We start from the raw sequence: 17,354 nt of genomic DNA, 5'->3' as shown, positions 1-17,354 counted from the left end.
CCACGTGACAGAGAGCAGAAGAGCTCTTCATTGGCTCAGGGTCGAGGAGAGAATCCTCTTCAAATCCATGACGCTGGTGCATAGATGCTTAGCAGCACTGTAATACCTCAGATCCAAGTTCACCCGCTATATCCCCAACAGGGTCCTGAGATCACAAGCACCAGACAAGCTACTGGTACCATTGGCAAACTGAGCCATGGGTGCCGGGAAATCTTTTCCGGTCCAGGCAGCCTGGCAATGGAATAACCTCCCAGTGACAATGTGAGTAGAACCGAATCACAAAATCTTCAGAAAAAACCTGAAGACGCATCTTTTCAAGTAAACCCCCAAATACAGTATTCCTACCTATACCTGACTGTTTACCCGATTCTGGTTTTGTCTCTCTGCGCCCTGATGCCAGCGGGCTGTCGGCGTATTACAAATACAATATACAAATACAAAGGCAGATGCAAAGAGGAAGGTCTTGAGGTGCTTCCAGAACCGGAGATGGTTCTCCTCAAGTTTTAGAGTGGCAGGGAGGCTGTTCCAGTGAGAGGGCCCAGCCGAAGACAGAGATCTACTCCCAGTTTGTTTCTTTGTGAAACAACTGACCCTGAGGGAATTGGAGGTAGAGGAGCAAAGAGCTCGAAAGGGGAGGTATTTGCAGAGAGATAGCTGAAGGTATTTTGGACCCAGGCCCCGGAAAGCCTTGTGGAAATGCAGAGGGTTTTAAATTTAATCCTTGCACCCACTGGGAGCCAATGGAGAGATTTCAGAGCGGGAGAGATACGATCCCAGGGCTTGAGGCCAAGGACAAGTCTTGCAGTCCTGTTCTGGATTAGTTGCAGAGGGCGAAGATTAGAGGCAGGTAGATTTAGAAAGAGGCTGTTACAATAGTCCAACCTAGAACCAGAGCTTGGGAGACAGTGAGCTTCTGGGGGAAGGAGAGGAAAGGAAGAGTATGTCATGACTTCAGTCGGGCGGCGTTTCTTTTCTCTATGGAGACGCCATTAACTGTTCCACCACGTCTGACGGCCGTCTGAGAGCACCGCTCTAGTGTTTTTCCAAGATGGCCGCCGGCGTTTCTTACAGCCGGCTCACTGTGGCGTTCCTCGCGTTGCACCTTCACTGTGTTCTCCCGACTCGAAGGTAACGCTTGGTGTATCCCTCCTACGTGTGTTCCCTCCTGTGATTCTTCCCGTGTCCCGTCCTCCTTTGGTTTCCCTTTGGCTGTTTGCTCCGGTACAGCTCGTACTGGTCTCTCTCTCCCTCTCTCTCCGTTCCCTCTCCTCTCTGCCCTTCAGCTTGTCTTCCCTCGCCCATGCTTCTACACCCATATAGCCTGGGCGCTAGTTGTTCCATACTACCTGGAGCTATTTGTGAGCCATTCTGGCTACTGCAGGTGCATTTACCACAGCTGTTCTCCGATCCCTTCTATTGTACTGTTCTACGCTGAAGGATCGTTCGCCTGGACTTCTCATTGCCACTGACTCTTTCATCAGAACAATTGCTGCAGGGTTTTTTCTACCCTTTTGGGCTTTTTCCCTGCTCAGGTGCCGGCTCCCGGGAGTCCCCGCTGTTCGTGTTCCCTAGTTACCCGACAGTGTGGCATCCCAGGGAGCTCGCCCCTACTTACGTCAAAAGAAGGAAGCAAGGAAGACTGATAAAGCACAGACCCGAAGACGTCCTGGAAGAAGGCCAGAACTACAGGAAAGGTCCACAGACGATTCAGGTGAGGAGGAAGGGGGGGATAGTTCAACCAACCCCGATAATCCTGATAGAGTACCTCTGAGGAGGTTCAGTAGGAAGTTTTACTTTTTAGAGACTTCAGAGATGTGGGTTGAGAAGGAAAGTGTGGAGTCAAAGATGACCCTGAGGTTCTTAGCCTCACAGGTGGGGATAGGAGGAGGGCCAAGCGAGGCTGGCGAGTGAAAGAGAGGAAAGGATGGAGAAGGGTTGCTGATGAGGAGGATCTCTGTCTTGCTGGCATTCAGACAAAGATCATTGGCGGCACACCAATCTTGAATGACAGTTGGGCAATCAGAGATGAGGGAGGGAGAGGAGGCGGCCGAGGGCAGCCTGAAAATGAGTTGAGTGTCGTCAGCGTAGCACTGGAAATTTGAGGATAGAATGGCAATGCAGTGGGTGAGAGTTGCCAGGTATTGGTTGAAAAGCCAGTGTGAGAGGCTAGAACCCTGGGCAACACCACAGCTAGAGAGGAAGATAGAGGATAGGAAGGACCCCAGTTGGACCTGGGAGGGTCGATCAGAGAGGAAAGAGGTTAGCCAGGCCAGAGTCTGATCAGTGATACCCAGGTTCTCACAGAGATGGTTGAGCAGGATGACTGTGTCGAAGGCAGAAGAGCGATCGAGTAGGATGAGGACAGAAAGAATGTTAGTCAATGTTGGAGAGCAGATCTTCACGGACTTTCGGGAGAGCAGATTCCGTGCTTCTGGCTGCTCTGAAACCAGACTGGTCATCATGGAGACAACCAAGAGAATCAGAATGAAGGTTAAGCTGAGAGATGGCCATCTTTTCCAGGAGTTTGCCTAGAAAGGGAGTAATGGAGATTGGGCGATAGTTAGCCGGACAGGAAGGATCAGCTGTGGGTTTCTTGAGAAGAGGATGCACAAGGGAGTGTTTTAGAGGGGAGGGCAAGGATCCTGAAGCAAAGGAATGGTTGCAAAAATCGGCACGGGCCGGAGCAAGGGTGTCAATGTGGTCCTTGATGGTTTTAGAGGAACAGGGATGAACCTGTTTTGACAAGGCTTTCATAGATCGGACTTGTCTAGCGACCTCATCAGGGGAGAAGAGAGGAAAGGAAGAGAAGGAGGGAGGTGGTGTTAAACGGGGGTTAGCGAGCGCAGACTGAGGCGGAGTAGGAGGGGCAGGGGAGGAGAGGGTGGACAAGATCTCCTGGGTTTTTGAGATACAGTGAGAGGTAAGGTCATTGCAGAGAGCTTGGGAGGTAAAAGGAGGGGTAGAGACTGCAGCAGGGTTGACAAGCTCCTTGCAGATTTTGAAGAGTTCAGACGAGTTGTTAGATGCTGCAGAGACACGGGCTTGAATGTGGACTCTCTTCTTGGTGCGGACAGAGAGTCGGTATTGCCTTTGGAGCAGGTGACAGGCCAGTTTGTCAGAGGATGAACAAGAAGCCCTCCATTTCCTCTCAGCCGCCCTACACTTACGTTTAAGTGTAGCTAGGTCGGAGTCATACCAGGAATTACACTTGGATTTGGACTTCAAGCAGATCCTCATGACAGGGGCAAGAGCATCAAGAGTATCAGAAATGGAAGAGTAGAGAAGGGACATGGTTGTGTGCGGGTGTGAGTCAGCCAGAGGGGGGAGAGAAGGTAGCAGTGAAAGCCTCAACTGACACACGCTTCATAGGTCGGATGTCCAAGAAAGTAGGTGGCAGTGTTGGGATGAGCTTGGCTTGGGGGGAAGAGAGTGAGAGATGAGAGGGGAGAAGGCAGTGGTCACTCCAGGAGAGAGGAGTGGTCAGAGGGATAGAGAGGGGGAGGCCAGGGGAGATCAGGACATCGAGTGTGTGTACTGCATAGTACGTTGGGCCAGAGGGGAGGATAGAGAGGGAGAGGGAATCGCAAAGGCTGCGAAAGAGCAGAGATGAGGGATGGGGGAATCGAAGTGGATGTTGAGGTCACCCAGGAGGAGGAGTTGAGTGGTAGAGGTCAGGAGGGAGGAGGAGAGGTCAGCCCACTCAGAAAGAAAAGAGGTGATTTGCCCAGGGGGGTGTAGAGAGTGGCTAGGAGAGATTGACTTCTGATTATGTCAATAATATGAACTTTAATTGCTAGAGGGCTGGGAGGATTAGGGGCGTCAATACAAAACTGCACAAAATAAATGTACAGTGATGGCAAGTGTGAGAACCTTTTGGAATTCAGAATAAAAATAAGATTTCCCACAAAAAGATGAAGAACACCATTGCAAATCACAATTTATATAGTGCTTTCGACATGAACGGCACAAATTACTGCAAAGGCAGATACAGTAAAACTAAGCTGATCTCTTGAAACCAGCAAAAGAAAATGGGTCTTTAAACCAGGTGCGAAAGAGAAGAGTAGGAGAAGAACGGACAGTAAGAGAAAGACAGGTCCAATACTTTGGGGCAAGAAATTTAAGGGAACGGAACTGAGATGGCGCAAAGGGGGGTTTAGGAGCAAACTGAAGATGCAAGAATTGTGAAACGGAGAGTATGGGAAGGAGAATACAGGGAGACCTCGAGGAAAGATAGGGAGGCGCAAGGACATGAATCCATCACACTCCTGGAGCCATCCTCGCATTTGCTTCCACTTCTACCTTGAGGGTCCCTCTGATGCTGGAAATGCATTGGAGGGACAGGGCCTCCATGTCCGTGTCCTGTACTCCCTTATCATGTGTGTTCTGTGTTGTTTTCTGCACAGTAGTCCATGCCTCTCTTCCTCTTTTTGGTTGTGGTGAACAGACCCTTGGGATACCCTTATGACACCCATGGGTGGGGATACAACCCTGTACTCCTAGTGTATGTTTTTGGGCACCTGTGTGTGGCCCACATATCAGGGTATGGGCCGGGGGCAGCTCCATGCTGTTTTGACAGGTGCTCTGAGTATCCTTCATTTTGGGATACCCAGGCCCTGCCATTGGAATCAGTTGATTCCTGATAGGGGACAAGATGGCCCCTGTGGCCTCTTGGTTTCTATTGCCCGTTACCCTGTTTTCCCAAAGCCCTGGGAAGCCCTGACTCTGTCCCTTCCCCTGACTAGCTGTTCTGTGAAAGTTCCATATATGGTATTGTAGGGAAGTCCAGGCCAGACTGGCTGGAGCCTTCCCAATGACTGTATATTGTGGGTACGCCCTTGCGGTGGGACCTGGGTGAATGGAGTATGTGACCAATATGCATTTCATGTTATGGGTGTCTGGTTTCTGGTGTGTGACACAATGAATGAGACAGCCCTGCCCGAAACTGGTATGAATGCAGTGTGGTGTGCTGAAAGGATGGGTGCTTGCCCCAATCCACATTCCTTTTTGTGAGTGTCTGGATTGAGAAGAATAGGCGGAATGCACTGTGAGCCTGGTTGGCTGCCTGCCTGCATGAATGCACCGCTGAATGATTGGCTGCTGAGCTTGGTCCTGCAGTATGAATGAGAGACACAACAGTTTATGTGGGCCCTCACTTACTGGAATTGTTCAGAAGCTGAAGTCGAAACTTGATGCTTATCCTCGAAGCCGAGCCCGAAGAAGAAGAATTGCTGCTGCTTTCCTTCGACGCAATCTGAAAGCTCAAGTGGCTTCAAGGGCTGATCCAAGAGAGGACCTGGTTAGGAGACCTCTTCCCGAGGTATGAGGGAACATCGTGCACCAGCTAAGCTTCACCAAGTCCCTCTGGAAGTCAGTCCTCGAAATTCTGTTGACCAGGGACGGGGTCCGCTGAGGAATCTGAAGTGAAGCGCCAGTCTGTTGAGTCCGTCGACGACCATCACCGTCGACTGAGGTTCGGAGGACCGCTGTAACCTCGTCGACCGGTGCCACAAGGCTCCATTGCCTAAGACACTTTGAAATCAAGGACTCCCTTGCTCATCACCATCGACCGCTTTGTCCTGCCAGAGAAATTCAAGGTCGCAGATGAACCGAGGAGAATCCGCCGGTGGGTTTCCCGCCACCTGAAGTCCACAAAGACGTAGACGAAAATCCAAAAGCCAGCCGAGGTTGAGTCCCGATCGTCGACACCAAAGCCGACGCCCTTGCTGGGCCTACGTTCTTCATTCAGTACTGTTTGCGGCAATAAACTCTTGTCATAGAGGTGGCCCGCACGCCTCGTCTTCGCAGGACGTCCACGATCGATCGCCAACAAGCACCGCAAAGGCCGAAGCTGCCGTCTCAACGACATTGTTCACCTTTTCTTCGAGGAATCTCGACGTCCCGTGGCTCCTGCCTTAAAGGGATTTCACTCAAGAAGGATCCGTCGACAACTCGCCAAACAATTCTGCTAAACCAGGTGCATGGGACATTCTTAGAAGGAACCAAGTCTATCTTAAACAATATATGGACTGGGCATGTTGATACACTTTATATACAGGTTCACCAGGTGGGGGATGCTCACACAGAACTGTGTTTAGGGGTAGGGACCCAGTATTCTGCCAGTTGTTTAACCCAACTTTACTATTTGATTTGTATGCCATTGAGATTGTCAGCAGTTGGTGCATTTTAAAGGAGTCAAGAGTTAACTCTGGTACCGCATAGACATTGTACATATTTACCACATTAGTATTGCCAAAGCACAAAGTGTGTTATTGATTGTGTATATAACTTGAACCTTATTTATATAAAGAACTATGTTATCACTAACATAGTGTATGGACATTCCCTTGTGGGGTCTTGGGGACTACACTGTACTTAAGAACCAGCCCTCATCACCTCCTGAGAGCTTAAGCCTTGATTGCTCGTCCATTGCTACCGCTTAGAGAATCTTGGCTGGGGTGCTCTGTACTTCTACTCTGCCATATAGAGGGCAGGAGTACATATAACCCCCCTCAAGACTTTACAGTCCCACAATTTTTCTTCTTTTCTGCCGTCTGGGTAGTCATTGGTCAGGGGCTTCTGGCTATTCAGATTTAGTACACCCCATCTGTAAAGAAGAGTTGAACTCGCCCAATTGTTAAGGGTTTCCTCAACTGACTTTTCAGAAACAATCAACAAGATTACCTACCTCTGGGCCCTGAGTTGGTGGTTTGTTCTCGGTGCTTAACCTCTGGTGTACCCTTGGTCTGTGGACGAAGATCTCTGCAGGTGTCTTCAAAAAGCATGCTTCTATTGACGTGCATTGGGGCTGATTCCTGCTTTGCTGCCTCGAAACTGGCTCTGGAGCTCTTGTTTAGGGTCTTCTCAGGAGTCCGTTGGGCTGTTTCGCACTGTCTCGGCATCTGTGGGACAGAACTGGGACTTATCTCCATTTACCCATACACGTGGATTTGCCTACTGACTTTGTCCTGCCTGTTCCTCGTGGGGATTTTTAACTCTACTGAAAGTGACTTTAGAGGTACTTATTTGCTTCTTGAGATTGTTCCTATACTCCTCTGGGGTCCAGTGAGTTTTAGGCCAAAGTCTGGAATTTTAGCTTGCAACAGGGATTTTATGTGAATTTTTGAAGTCTGTATTTCACTTTTGCCTTTGAGAATGCCCGATTAAAATTGATCTCTTTTCAGTGTCATTGTTATCCTTTTTTTAATAGAAGTGTAATGTACTTGTGCTATTAGTCTCAATTTATTCTAGCCTTTGGTGGCTTCTGGCTGTGTGTTATGTTGTATTTACCCCCGCCTCCCCTATTCACCCCCAGTTCCCACATTCACTGTATGTTGTACATTTGTATTGTAAGGTATAGGAATTTGGTGATTGTGTTCATTTTTGGCATCTGCGGTACTGTAATGTTTAATAATACTGTGTGTTTTAAGATATGGTTCCCCTTTTCTTCCCACATGATAGTATAGGAGTGGATTGTGTCTTTATTGTCAATTTAATGTTTTTATGTAACTTAATAAAGGTCTATATTTTTCAGTATACCATTGTGCACAGTTTTATTTGGATAATTGTGTCGACTAACTGTACTTCAGTGTCAGCCTAATTCCCCCTCCCAGAGTTCAACCTAACTGTTCTGCCACTCTACCCACCATAGAGGTGTTTGATTCCCCTTTTGGGTTGGGTTACTGTCCCACCTTATGGTTAGATGGGTGTACAGCACTCACTAGAAGGTTGTGCAAAAATCTCTCTAACAATAGTGGTTGCATGAGTTGCAGCCATTTTGGTTCACATGAATCCCTATCTTCATGGCGGCTTTCAAAATGCAGACTGTCGTTGTGCTAAACACAGTTAGACAAATGTGCTTTGTTGCCCTTGGGTATGATTAGGTGTAGGCTGGGAATGACCACGTAGGGTCATTTTTCTGAAGTGAGCTGTTGGCCAGAAACTCAAAGGAATGCTTGGGGCCACCTGGCAGTGATTGTAGCGGTTGGACAGATGGGATTCCTCTGGGTTTGCCCAGTAGAATGCCTACAGGCGTGTGTGTGTTGTGGCCAGCACTGGCTGGCCACCAAATATTTGCATGTTGCATGTTTGTATGATTGGTGGTTAGGGTTGCCCTTTGGCTTGGCATCAAAGTTGACACTCTGCACCAGCATCCAAGAGAGACAACTGACTGGGGATGACAGTGGATGGAATATCTGCACCAGCATCTTTTGGGACTCTGGGAATCCAACGGAAAAGGTCTCCCTCTGTCTTGACCAAAAAAAATCATGTCTGAGCCAGTGCTTACAAGGTTAGTAACCTGACCTTTGTCATGAGGGTATAGAAACTCCTCCAAGCCTAGGGTGGGAGGCCTACCATGGGAGGAGCCAGAAGAGGTCATACTTGAGAGGGCAACATTGGCAGTTGAGAGGGCCCCAATTCCTGTCTCCTCTCCAAGTGCCTGTCTTTACATGTACAGTACCAATGTGCAACCCCCATACCCCCTGGAGCAAGTGCTGGCCAAGTTTTCTCTTTTTTCCAGAGCCGCTCTGGCAGTGGCAGCAGTGCAATGGGACCACCCGTCAGACGATAACCCATCAGAACCCCAGGTATTCCATCTGCAGCTGTTTGAGCCGAAGAGCCAACGCAGAGAGAGAGCGCAGGGGAAGGAGGAACCAGAGAAGGTATGCAGCTTGTAGAGACGCCTCTCAACACTCCCCAGCCTCGGCACTCCAAACTGCTGAAAAGTTTTAACAGACAACAAGACCTTTACCACCAGGGGCATATAAAGGAACGAGAAGCCCTCAGCAGGACTGCACTTACCTTGGGGTTGACCACACTGCTGCCCCCTAACATGAACCCTGCCACTTTGCAGTATGGGCTGCCATTGTTGCAGCACCACAGCCCTGCACAGGGAAAATGGGCGGGCCTAACTTGCTCTTTCTAAGCTCCCGTAATTAGAAAACAGGGCCAGTTTGGCCAAAGCAAATAAACCAGTCATAGGAAGAGGAGGAGAATAAGATAGGCAACAGGAAGCAAGAAGGTGTGGGTTGTTGAGTGAAGTCAGAGGAGGAGGTAGCAGGCCAAGAGACCAGCAGGAGGAAGGATGGTGGATTGGAGTGTGGATGAGATTTTTTGAAAATGTGAGGTATTGGTTTGTGAGAGCAAGTGTCACTGAGTGGTGAATGTGATGCAAGGCTAGTGAGTGAGAGAGTTAGAGGGAGTGTTTGGAATGTGGTTGTTAGAGTGAAAGGAGTGTCATTGGGGAGGAGTGGCAGCAGTAATGTGGGTGAAGGACTATCAGTGTGGAGGAGGGAGTAGTAGTGTGACAGTAGTGTGGAAGAGGGAGTAGTAGTACAGAAGATGCAGTTGTAGTTCAGTGTGTGTCATAGAGTGGAGGAGAGTAGTAGTGCCAACAAGGGAATAGTAGAGCAGAGAAGGGAGTATTAGTGTGGAGGAGGGAGTTGTGACATCAAAAGATGGAGTTGAGTAGTAGAAGGCATTAGAGACATCAGAGGGACAGAGGAAGTCGGAGGGGAGAAGAGAGATGGTGGGTGTAGTTAGATGCAGGAGAGGGGGGAATAAGATCCAGAGACATGGAGAGGAACATCATGATGTGAGAGGTAGTAGACAGTCGGGTAGAGTGTCTGAAATGCACATTCCCCAACACTCTGGTAGTTACTAACAAAAGTGCTAGTTTAGGTCTAGTCTAGAAAGTCCCAAAGGGAGTCTAGCTAGAGAAGGCAATTGCCTTTAGGTTCTCCCTACAAGCAATATAGAGATTAGACAATAAGGGGTCAATATTCTCTATACACTAACCTGGGGCTAGGCATGCCTGGGTAAGGTTGGTAAACTCAGTCTCTAGACGAGAGAGTGAGGGAGGGCCCTAGCACCCTGCCAAAGAAATCAATAAAAAACCTTGAATCATCTCTGACAGTTGGTGTGTCCTTTGAGCCATCTGTGACATAGTTGAGACTTCTGGATCTGCTCTTCGGCAGGCACTTTTGCTGCGTGTTCCCTGGAACCGAGCACGACACCCTACTGCCATCCTAGCATGGCTGTAGCCTCTGTTGGGCCCTTCACACAATGGTACATCTGTGTAGCAGGGCACTGGTACCATCCCCCTGGTGTGGAGACCTCCTCTGGGCAAGGTCTGCTACATTTATTTATACCACAACCTGTGAACTCCTAACTTCGGTCACCATTGATGGATCTTCATTCTTCAGTCACTGAATCAATGTTTCATTGCCTGCATTTCATTAGGGGGTGTCTTTGACCTCAGCTGGGCATCTGAGTCCGTTCTTCTGGAGATCTTGTTTGTCCGGCTGTCAAACCACAACTGACGAACTCCAAAACCATGCAGTTATCTTGCTGCCAGGACTAAACATTTGTGAGTTATAAAGGTGGTAATCAAAGCAGTTGCTTCTAAGAAGCATTACAAACATGTTAAGAACACTTATCAGATTGTCATGTTTCCAAGTGAACACATTTTTTTCCCAAAAGAATGGGGCCACACCTTGACTAGTTAGCCATCTTTGGGAGTTCTGAAACAATACCCCGTTTTCAAGATATTAATGACGGATGTACGGGACCTTACTGAACACACAATAGATTACATAAGTTCTATACCCATAATGTGAAAGACGTGTAGGCCAAATATTGTTTTTCAGTGTTATAACCGAGGAAAAATACCTTTCTTTGGCAAGGGAACTGACACATTATGTATTTACTAATCTAATTAAATTAGGGAAAAGATTGTTTTATGTAATTACCATTCCCAGAACCTGCCCACATGCATGCTGATTAGAGCAAGCCTCTTGTTCAGGAACAGGTGGCATGGGTAAAAGACCTAGCTCTGCACAATTTGGAAACCTATCCGGATTTTGTTATTAAACCAGCGGGCAAAGGTGCGGGTTTTGTACTGTGGGAAAGAACTTATATAAACTGGAGATACAGAACCATTTGGGAAGATTCTATAAAAAAACTAGAGAGCAACCCCACATCTAGGTTGTTGGTTGGAATTTAAAGTATCATGGCCCACGCGTTGTTGCAGGGGTGGATCGATGACGACGAGAGACTGTTCCTTGTTAAACATCACTCCACCACACCAGCCTTTTACTGCATACCAAAAGTTGATAAAAATGAAACGTGTCCTCCAGGTAAACCTATAGTCTCAGCTATTGGTTTGATTCTGGAACTTCTATCCATTCATGTGGATGTGTTTTTAAGACCATTTGTCCCCAAAATGCAATCTTTTGTTCAAGATACCACAGCCATGATTAACATCCTTGCTACCCTCATCATTGAGAAGGATGACGTATTGGTTACCCTCGATGTGGAGGCCTTGTATACTAGCATACCCCAGATGGCTAGCATTGAAGTCATACGCCAATACCTAGAGAAAATAGAAGATCAAACAGTACCATCAGAATTCATACTTAAATGCATCCGGTTGGCATTGACAGAAAACGACTTCATGTGTGATGGCCTGTTTTACAATCAGTGCCACGGGACTAGTATGAGAGCTTCTTTTGCCCCTGACATCGCTAACCTTTAAATGGATGACAGAGTCCAGAACGGTAGATAATGAGCATAATCCGTTCAAGGTCCATATGATTTGCTGGTATTGTTACATTGATGACGTCTTCATGGTGTAGAAAGGACGTCCCGATACCTTGAAGAGTTTTTTGATATGGTTAAACAACCAGGATGTATTTTATAAATTTTGCATCTGTTTCGATATGCACAAGATGTCCTTTCTAGATCTAGAGATCTACAAAATGGGGGATAACAAAGTGGGCACCACCCTTTTCAATAAACCCACCAACAAGAATACCTTACTGACATACGTTAGCTTCCATCCCTTGAGTTTGAAAGAAAACCTTCCGTATGGGCAGTTTAAGAATCCAACGTAATTGCACTACCATGGCGGATTTTGATAGCCAGAGTAAAAACTTCAGCACAAGATTAAACCAACAGGGTTACCCTTCCCTAGTTGTATGTAGGGCCAGTAAGAGAGCACACAATACAGACAAGGAGACATGAGAAACATACAGTGGACAAAATCCCCTGTGTCACATCCTTTAGCCCGATTAGTCATTCTCCAAGACGGGTTATGCTCCAAAATGGCAATATATTAAAAACCGAGGATTTCAACCTGAAAACCCCCTTTTTGCGTTTAAACGCACTAAAAACTTAAGGGATAGACTCGTACACACGTATGAAGAACAGCAGAATAAATCCCCATCCCAAACAACTTTATGGGCATTGCCACCAGTTGTTGGACATTTTAGATGTGGTAAATGTTCTGTGTGTTCACTTACTAAGGACCTCAAAGAGAGATCTGTATGGTATGGTCTGGAAATTGATCACCTTCACCAACTGTCTCACAAAATGGCCGATCTACGGCATCAAAGGCCCATGTGGGCTAATCTATATTGGTAAGACCAAAAGGGAGATCCGAAAACGGATCTGTGAACGCCGTTCTCGCATCAAGAACCAGGTGGCAGAAAACCCAATGGTGGCCGGTTTTAAGGCCTTACAACATAAACACACAGACATATTGTGGTTTATCATTCAGACGATTACAAGTCCGGCCTGCGACGGGGACCAGGACCTGTTGCTGAGAAAAATGGAGCAAAAATGGATATACAAACTTGATTCAGTAAACAAAGGCCTTAATACTTCCATTGAGTGGAACTTGTTTCTACAGTGCCTGGCAGGCAATTTGTAGGTCTTTACCCCCTGATATTAGTAACTTGGCATCACATATGTGGGCCTTCATATAAGTGCAACGCATAGACGTACCATATCCAGGTCCCGTGTAAATTCCATGTAGCTGTGGCAGCCGAGGCACCTCCCCTTTGTTCGAGGCTCACATCATTGTAGCCATTACCAAATATTAATATCGGCCCGTTTTTCCATTCTACCTGTCATGGCTAGTAGTTATATATTTGTTTCATATACAATTTGGATCTATTCATGCTCCTCATTACACAAGATCTTCTCGTGCCTTAAGCCGCCTAAATCAGCATCTGACTCCATACCCAGGTAGGCTGACACTCAGCGGATAAAATATTGTTTCCTTGGGAGCGGCCGCATCCCATGATGGCGCCGGCAACCTTCCATTACGTGCTATCATGCACAATGATATCAATGCGGAAGTCCATACAGCTTCCAGTAACTCTGTAAACTGTGGACCGACCGAGTCGTCGGTAATCTATCCCGGTAAGTTCTAATGGATGAGCGACTCAATTCGTGTTTGGGGGCATCCATATAGGTGCATTTCCCCCCTTTTTTGAGGTATTTAATATAGATATAATAGCGGTACTGTCACATTACAGGGCAGCACGTAGCCGGTTGATACTTCCCGCGGTTCACTTAGTTACAATCGTGGTAATGTCAGTAGTTGACACATTCTGGTGCCACTGCAGTAGGCTTCATAAAGAGACCTGATGATACCAGCAATATGGGCCCGATCACCAACACTAATTTTATCCTGAAAATTATGGATAAAATGGCCACAGAACAACTGCAGGCACATGTTGAAGCCAACAACATTTTGCATTAAGCAGCAGTCGGGTTTCAGCACGGAAACCGCAATGCTAGACTTGCAATCACGAATGCTCTCTATAGTGGACAAGGGTAAGACAGGGATACTAATACTTCTGGACTTAAGTGCTGCTTTTGATCATGTTGATCACCCATTACTACAGCAGGTACTGGAGAAAACAGCAGGATGCTCCAAAGCGGCCCTGGCCTGGCTGGCATCTTTTCTCACAGATCGAGTACACTGGGAAGAGAAGTTCTCAACTCCAACCCCTATAAGTGCAGGGGTCCCTCAAGGAGCTAGTATATCCCCTCTTCTTTTCAACCTCTGTATGAAATATCTGTGTCCTTCTAGAATTCATCGGCGTATATTTCACCAACTATGCCGATGACACACAGTTAGTGCTATAACTGGAGGGTGACTACCAAAGACAAGAATAAGATCATGACTTTATATGGCCTGATTTACAAATGGATGGAAGATAATTGGATGTGCTTGAACAGCAAAAAAAACGAGCTAATGATTTTTAGCTCCAGCCAAGCGAGGGACAATCTCAGAACAGAATATGAGGACTTTGTGGTTAAAGACTCATGTATTAAGGTAGTCTCCCATATAAAAACGCTCGGGATGATGATGGAATCCACCCTGCAGATGGAGGCTCAGACAAACTACCTCTACAAAAACAACGCCTACTATGTAAGGCTCCTGAGAGCCATCCGCCCGCTCCTCAACAAGAATAATGCGGCTACGGTAGCCAGGGCCGTCATACTGGAACGTCTCGATTACGGCAACTCACTGTTGCTGGGAGCATCAAAAAATGCATCAAGAAAAGTCAGATAACGGAAAATAACGCGGTCCGGGTCGGAAAAGGGATCAACAGAAGAGACCACGTGACAGAGAGCAGAAGAGCTCTTCATTGGCTCAGGGTCGAGGAGAGAATCCTCTTCAAATCCATGACGCTGGTGCATAGATGCTTAGCAGCACTGTAATACCTCAGATCCAAGTTCACCCGCTATATCCCCCAACAGGGTCCTGAGATCACAAGCACCAGACAAGCTACTGGTACCATTGGCAAACTGAGCCATGGGTGCCGGGAAATCTTTTCCGGTCCAGGCAGCCTGGCAATGGAATAACCTCCCAGTGACAATGTGAGTAGAACCGAATCACAAAATCTTCAGAAAAAACCTGAAGACGCATCTTTTCAAGTAAACCCCCAAATACAGTATTCCTACCTATACCTGACTGTTTACCCGATTCTGGTTTTGTCTCTCTGCGCCCTGATGCCAGCGGGCTGTCGGCGTATTACAAATACAATATACAAATACAAAGGCAGATGCAAAGAGGAAGGTCTTGAGGTGCTTCCAGAACCGGAGATGGTTCTCCTCAAGTTTTAGAGTGGCAGGGAGGCTGTTCCAGTGAGAGGGCCCAGCCGAAGACAGAGATCTACTCCCAGTTTGTTTCTTTGTGAAACAACTGACCCTGAGGGAATTGGAGGTAGAGGAGCAAAGAGCTCGAAAGGGGAGGTATTTGCAGAGAGATAGCTGAAGGTATTTTGGACCCAGGCCCCGGAAAGCCTTGTGGAAATGCAGAGGGTTTTAAATTTAATCCTTGCACCCACTGGGAGCCAATGGAGAGATTTCAGAGCGGGAGAGATACGATCCCAGGGCTTGAGGCCAAGGACAAGTCTTGCAGTCCTGTTCTGGATTAGTTGTAGAGGGCGAAGATTAGAGGCAGGTAGATTTAGAAAGAGGCTGTTACAATAGTCCAACCTAGAACCAGAGCTTGGGAGACAGTGAGCTTCTGGGGGAAGGAGAGGAAAGGAAGAGTATGTCATGACTTCAGTCGGGCGGCGTTTCTTTTCTCTATGGAGACGCCATTAACTGTTCCACCACGTCTGACGGCCGTCTGAGAGCACCGCTCTAGTGTTTTTCCAAGATGGCCGCCGGCGTTTCTTACAGCCGGCTCACTGTGGCGTTCCTCGCGTTGCACCTTCACTGTGTTCTCCCGACTCGAAGGTAACGCTTGGTGTATCCCTCCTACGTGTGTTCCCTCCTGTGATTCTTCCCGTGTCCCGTCCTCCTTTGGTTTCCCTTTGGCTGTTTGCTCCGGTACAGCTCGTACTGGTCTCTCTCTCCCTCTCTCTCCGTTCCCTCTCCTCTCTGCCCTTCAGCTTGTCTTCCCTCGCCCATGCTTCTACACCCATATAGCCTGGGCGCTAGTTGTTCCATACTACCTGGAGCTATTTGTGAGCCATTCTGGCTACTGCAGGTGCATTTACCACAGCTGTTCTCCGATCCCTTCTATTGTACTGTTCTACGCTGAAGGATCGTTCGCCTGGACTTCTCATTGCCACTGACTCTTTCATCAGAACAATTGCTGCAGGGTTTTTTCTACCCTTTTGGGCTTTTTCCCTGCTCAGGTGCCGGCTCCCGGGAGTCCCCGCTGTTCGTGTTCCCTAGTTACCCGACAGTGTGGCATCCCAGGGAGCTCGCCCCTACTTACGTCAAAAGAAGGAAGCAAGGAAGACTGATAAAGCACAGACCCGAAGACGTCCTGGAAGAAGGCCAGAACTACAGGAAAGGTCCACAGACGATTCAGGTGAGGAGGAAGGGGGGGATAGTTCAACCAACCCCGATAATCCTGATAGAGTACCTCTGAGGAGGTTCAGTAGGAAGTTTTACTTTTTAGAGACTTCAGAGATGTGGGTTGAGAAGGAAAGTGTGGAGTCAAAGATGACCCTGAGGTTCTTAGCCTCACAGGTGGGGATAGGAGGAGGGCCAAGCGAGGCTGGCGAGTGAAAGAGAGGAAAGGATGGAGAAGGGTTGCTGATGAGGAGGATCTCTGTCTTGCTGGCATTCAGACAAAGATCATTGGCGGCACACCAATCTTGAATGACAGTTGGGCAATCAGAGATGAGGGAGGGAGAGGAGGCGGCCGAGGGCAGCCTGAAAATGAGTTGAGTGTCGTCAGCGTAGCACTGGAAATTTGAGGATAGAATGGCAATGCAGTGGGTGAGAGTTGCCAGGTATTGGTTGAAAAGCCAGTGTGAGAGGCTAGAACCCTGGGCAACACCACAGCTAGAGAGGAAGATAGAGGATAGGAAGGACCCCAGTTGGACCTGGGAGGGTCGATCAGAGAGGAAAGAGGTTAGCCAGGCCAGAGTCTGATCAGTGATACCCAGGTTCTCACAGAGATGGTTGAGCAGGATGACTGTGTCGAAGGCAGAAGAGCGATCGAGTAGGATGAGGACAGAAAGAATGTTAGTCAATGTTGGAGAGCAGATCTTCACGGACTTTCGGGAGAGCAGTTTCCGTGCTTCTGGCTGCTCTGAAACCAGACTGGTCATCATGGAGACAACCAAGAGAATCAGAATGAAGGTTAAGCTGAGAGATGGCCATCTTTTCCAGGAGTTTGCCTAGAAAGGGAGTAATGGAGATTGGGCGATAGTTAGCCGGACAGGAAGGATCAGCTGTGGGTTTCTTGAGAAGAGGATGCACAAGGGAGTGTTTTAGAGGGGAGGGCAAGGATCCTGAAGCAAAGGAATGGTTGCAAAAATCGGCACGGGCCGGAGCAAGGGTGTCAATGTGGTCCTTGATGGTTTTAGAGGAACAGGGATGAACCTGTTTTGACAAGGCTTTCATAGATCGGACTTGTCTAGCGACCTCATCAGGGGAGAAGAGAGGAAAGGAAGAGAAGGAGGGAGGTGGTGTTAAACGGGGGTTAGCGAGCGCAGACTGAGGCGGAGTAGGAGGGGCAGGGGAGGAGAGGGTGGACAAGATCTCCTGGGTTTTTGAGATACAGTGAGAGGTAAGGTCATTGCAGAGAGCTT

Source organism: Ambystoma mexicanum, chromosome 11, assembly GCF_040938575.1.
Source record: "Ambystoma mexicanum isolate Mex_15411 chromosome 11, UKY_AmexF1_1, whole genome shotgun sequence".
NCBI classification, from domain to species: domain Eukaryota; kingdom Metazoa; phylum Chordata; class Amphibia; order Caudata; family Ambystomatidae; genus Ambystoma; species Ambystoma mexicanum.
The sequence above is the reverse complement of the archived record's forward strand: the minus strand, read 5'-3'. Positions refer to the sequence as shown.